At 31.7% G+C, this 5,733-nt stretch overlaps 1 non-coding gene across 1 annotated transcript; it reads right to left on the minus strand.

Annotated features, from left to right (window-relative positions):
- Positions 1 to 481: 481 nt before the first annotated feature.
- LOC141503575 (U6 spliceosomal RNA) lies at positions 482 to 588 on the minus strand. The gene has a single exon (XR_012472921.1). It is a non-coding gene; the product is annotated as a U6 spliceosomal RNA (small nuclear RNA).
- Between the last annotated feature and the right edge of the window lie 5,145 nt (positions 589 to 5,733).

A 5,733-nucleotide genomic window follows, 5' to 3' on the forward strand; every position in this document is an offset into this window, starting at 1 on the left:
TTTTGGCAAGGCAAATGGGGTTAAGTGGCTTGCCCAAGGCCACACAGCTAGGTAATTATTAAGTGTCTGAGACCGGATTTGAACCCAGGTACTCCTCACTCCAGAGCCAGTGCTTTATCCACTGCGCCACCTAGCCACCCATTTTCATCTGTTTTTATGACCATTTTTGCATGAAACATTAGCTGGTATCTTGTCCTTTATTTTTTTTCTCTTCTCATATCTTTGCATTGCCCATTTAAAAAACTTTAAGTTTTCCCTTTCACCCTTCCCATTCCATTATATTTTCCCTCTTTCTCAATAAAGTCTCATAACATAGTCATTTATGTTTCTTTTTCTTTGGAATGTTTCTCTTGCTGTCTAATGAACAATATTGTAAACATTATTTTTTAATTTATTCTTATTTTGTACCAATAATGTTTTATACATTACTAAGATAGTTTTGTTTAAGAGTAAACATAATACCTCCCCCCCCAAAATATAGAAAAATATGGAATGCTTTACGAATTTGCATGTCATCCTTGTGCAGGGGCAGTGCTAATCTTCTCTGTATTGTTCCAATTTTAGTATATGTGCTGCCAAAGCAAGCACTATTGTAAACTTCTGGTCATAGTTCTTCAGTCAACTAATCTAACAGATCTAATACATTTAATCTTCATCACCTCATATTCATATTTGTAAGGAATATTATTTAGGCAATCATATGTGGTTTGATGGTTTTCTCTACTTTGTTCAATATAAGTCTGAATTTTGCAATACGAATTTCATGATCTGAGATGCTGCAGACTCCAGGTCTTATTTTAACTGACCATATAGAGTTTCTTCACATTTGACTATAAAAGTATATAATCAATAAGATCGGTCTGGTTCTAGTCATAGGTGGGGCATGTTTTGGATTGTTGAAAAATTATTTTTACAATTATGTTCCTAAAACTCTATTAGTCTATCTCCTGCACTATTTTGTACTACAAGGCCACATTCGCCTTTTGACTTATCTTTTGATTTCTGCTTAACTTTTTAATCTTCTTTGCAAAATGTGAATATTGTGTGTTATTTCTATATATTATGGGTCTTCAAAGATCTTATCAATTCTGGACTCTTTGCCTTCAGGAGTTGAGTGTGAACTTGAATTAATTTGATATTGAATAGTTTGCCATGGTTTTGAATGGAAATAATTTTGTTATGTTTGATATTATGCCTCAGTAGTGTTTTACATGTTCTTTTATTGGTTATTATCATTATTCCATTACTGCTGTTGACTTCTTGCTCAACATAGTATTTGTATTGATCATGTGAAAAAAATGCATCAATTGCCATTTATTTAAATTCACTGGCACCAAAGATATTGATCTTTATTATTCCCATCTTCTTTTTGATCACATTCAGTTCATTTGGGTTTGCAGATTTTTCATTCAAGGTTTCTATGCAATGATCTTTACAGATTTGAACTTTCCTTCTGTCATCAGATGCATCTGTAGCTGAACGTCCTATTGACTTTGGTCCAGTCACATCATTAATATTGGATATATCTTCATTTATCCTCCATTCTTCCTTTTAGCCTGAGGTGTTCAGCTTCTTATGACATCTCTTTTATAACTTAAATAGTATCCATGGGGTGTTCTTAACAAAGATACTGAAATGTTTTGGCATTTCCATCTTTACTGGACCACCCCTTTTTTTCAAATTTGAGACAAAGTTTTTTTCTGTTTTTTTTTATTTTGTTAATTTATTTTAAATGAAATAATATTTACAAAGAAAAGCTTTTCTGCCTAAGGATGGTTTATAATCTTTTATGACTCTCTGTTTCCTTTGCTTAAAAATGTTTCTCATATCTATAGATTAAAAGGTCCTATATTATGGCCTAATATTTAATTTTCATTGATATGTATTGACTTACAACTATAAGTTTAACATTACACCCCTCAATATAACATTTTAAAAGATGAATTTTATTACATGAAAAAGCAAATGATTTTTAAAAATACAGCATTTTACACATTGATAATATAATAATGACCTCATATGCATATAAGATTATTATATAATATTCAAAATATAAAATATACTAAATAAACTAAATGCTATATTAAGCATGCTATATATTAGGCAATAATTTTAAGACTATATAAATGTTTGACTTCTTTTTCCTTTAATCAACAGATTATTTTCTTGACAGTTGGGTTGTTTGCAATTGCAATTCCTAATTTAGTAGAAAGATATAACTACATTCCTGGCGGGTGGCTAACAGCAGGGGAAAACAATTAAAGATGGCTAAAATTAGTTTCCAAAAGACTCTTTTCTCATTTATTCAAATGGAACTCACAATGCACTCAACATTGGTCTTTGTCTAATTAATTTATTACTAATTAATTACAAAAACCATGTTTAAGAAAATAAATTAAAAAATAGATACTACTCAAGATGAATAAGAAACCATATTTTCAGTTATTTCTGCTGACATTCAAATGGAAGATCTAGAAACAGAGATGTTATCTATTCACTCCAAAGTCTCAGGTCTTGGCACATTTTGGAGAGAAAAGTACAGAGGAATATTCTTTCTCTTCCATTGTTGCATCATATGTGACTGAATGCTATAGACACAAAACAAGGAAATAAGGAGGGGGAAATAGTACTTGTTAAAAAAAGAAAAAAACTAGCTTCTGTACGCATAGCATATGATTAGCGGTCTGGGAAAGCATGAATGGACAAGATAGTCAAAGAAGTCAAAGAGTCTGTGAAAAAATAAATATTCAGAAAATGGAAAGGACGAACATGATAAAAGCACAAATTGTTCAGTCACAGAGGCAGCTGAAAGTTCAATTGAAATGACTGGGAATCAATGGGAGTGGATATATAAGGCAATTTTGAATAGAAAAGGCTCTGTAAGAGGTGATCAGTATACCTACTCAGTGGTCCAAATTTACCAATTTTTATTCTACTAATGCCTAAGGAAGTCAAAATTGATTTCTACATGTTAGAACTCAGAAGTAGGGAAATTTGCTGAATATGGGAATCAAAGAGAAATGTCAACAGTAGCTTTTGACAAGAACCTTCTGAAATTTTAGGTAATAATTAATATTAATAAGGAAGAAAGGGCATGCTAAACTTGTCCCTTTATTTCTTTTTTTTTTTTTTTAGTTTTTTTGCAAGATAAATGGGGTTAAGTGGCTTGCCCAAGGCCACACAGCTAGGTAATTATTAAGTGTCTGGGGCCACATTTGAACTCAGGTATTCCTGACTCCAGAGCCGGTGCTCTATCCACTGCACCATCTAGTTGCCCTTTTTTCCCTTTATTTCTAAGGTGATGGGCATGGGGTACATGAAATATACACCGTGTGTGTGTGTGTGTGTGTGTGTGTGTGTGTGTGTGTGTGTGTGTGCGCGTGTGTGTGTAATAGATCAAAAGATAACTCAATCAATAGATAGATAAGCTCAATTTAATTGGTTTTCTCTGTAACCTTATTTATTTTTAAAACATTTAAAACCTTTTTTTTTTCCTGAGAAGAGTAACACAGGGGACTTTGCTCTATAGCTGATAGCAGTTTTCCATGATGATTTCCTACATGATATTATCTGCCTTTTTCCCTCCACTGATTTCAGCTTTCATACAACCCAATAATTCCTCAATTATCATTTCAGGATCTAACTTCAGGTCAGTCATTTTTCCTAAAATAATCTTTACTGTTTCTTACAATTTTTAGCCTTTTGTCTTATTTGATAGAATTTTGGTGTCTCTTAGAGTCATTAGTTTCCATTTATCCAATTCTAATTTTTAGCATTTTATTGTCTTCAGTTGACTTTTGTGCTTCCTTTTCTAGTTATTTAATTTTACATTTAAGTAAGTTGGTTTACACTTTTCCAGTTAGCTAATTTTATTTTTTGATGAGTTGTTTTACTTTTCCACTTGTTCAATTTTCATTTTAGTGTAATGGTTTTCCTTTTTCAGGTGGCCAGTTTTACTTTTAATGGAATTGAGTTTTTCACTTGATCAATATTACTTTTAATAATGTTTTATTATTTAATAATTACTAAGCAACTGAAATGAGCAGGAAGATCATTGCAAGACTTAAGACAGCCAGACCAAAGACAGAGAAAAGAGTAATCGAATACTATGTATGAGAAACAGTATGAAGTACACTTTGAACTGTGAAATTGTAAATATTTTAGAGAAATGTAGTGTATGGAGAAGAAGCAGTATAGCAAAAGTTTCAGCAAAGCAGTGAAAGCAGTGAATAATAGCAACAGTTCTAAGTTTTCACTCTTGGCTTGGTAGCAAGACTATTCTATTTTTTATTAAAATTAGTTGCCTGTAGGCATTGGGAAAGTAAATATGCTTTGCTATAAACTTCTTACCCACAGATGCTTTCTTAAACTATGCAGTTATTATAGAAAATTATTGAATTATCTTACCTTATTATAAAAAAGATTTAATCATAACAAACTAAAACCATCTTTTGGCCAAACAATTCATAAATAGTGTTTTATCTTGGAGGTAAGAAAAAGAAAAAAAGAAATAACAGGATGGTTTGGTTTCTAACTATATCTTTGCATTCTGTGGATCCAATCCTTACACACCAGATTTACCTACACTTTTAAGTTTTAATAGTATTTAGAACATACCAGGAGCAGTTGCTTTATTTTGTTCATGCTAAACATTTATTAGCTATTTGGAAAAATGCAGGGAAATAAATATAGATGTTTGTCAAACTTTGAAACTGTAAGGGGGGATTGTGCTGCCTTTACATTTGAAAAAGAAAGAAATTCAAAAGACACTTAATAATAATATTTTATATATCAGGCAGGCAGACCAATGTTTCCTCCTTTGCTGGTAATTTGATTCTAACGAAAGGTTATGTTTTCCATTAGACTCTGGACCACACTTCATAAAAGATGATTATACTAGAGAAGAAGCTCACTTTAAGAGATAAAGAGGATCTATAGGAGAGAAGTAGAAATCAGAAGACCTATGGTAGACTGCAAAGGTAGTTTCCAAGAAAGCAAAATAAATCATGATATAAAAAAGTTAGTTTTTGACAAAATTCTTAAACAAGGAAATATTATTAAAATATTCTTCTGTTAGGTCCCAGGTTCTATCTTCTTAATATCCCCATTTCTCCTCCCTGAGACTTAAAATAGACTCATCAGTTATTTCTAATTTACTTCTCAACTATCCATGCACTGCCCCAATCTTTATGAAATGGCTACTCCAAAAAAGTATATTTTTTCCTCCCTCCCTGTCCCCAAGGACTCTGTTATTAGCTCTTCCTCCTAATATGAAACTAATTGATGCCAAAGTGTCAATTGTTGCTAATGGCTTAATAAGTAACTTCTTTGAAGTAATATATTAGCATTTTAATAGGTGCCTTCAGGAGAATTTCCATAAAACAACTTTGGTTTAAAACTAGAGACTAGTTGGAATTCCAATTACTGTAAGATGCCAAACTTATGAGGAGAATTCTTTTTCACAGTGATCTTTCTATGCCTCATATACCATTTATATGACTACTTGCACATTCTTTGGGTGAAGTCATTGTACTTACCATGCAATAGATGCTTGATTTTACTGGCATAGTTATTCTCTCTGATAGTTCACATTGTAATCTTACATATACTTTAATACCAGCTATTATGTTTTCATGTTTCTCTATAAATTCTCTTCAATACTATGAGGACCTTTTGTCCCATCTTTAACTTCTATAGGATACAAGTAAAAAAATTGTTCACCTTTTTCTTTGT

This window comes from Macrotis lagotis, chromosome X (genome assembly GCF_037893015.1).
Source record: "Macrotis lagotis isolate mMagLag1 chromosome X, bilby.v1.9.chrom.fasta, whole genome shotgun sequence".
Lineage (NCBI taxonomy): Eukaryota > Metazoa > Chordata > Mammalia > Peramelemorphia > Peramelidae > Macrotis > Macrotis lagotis.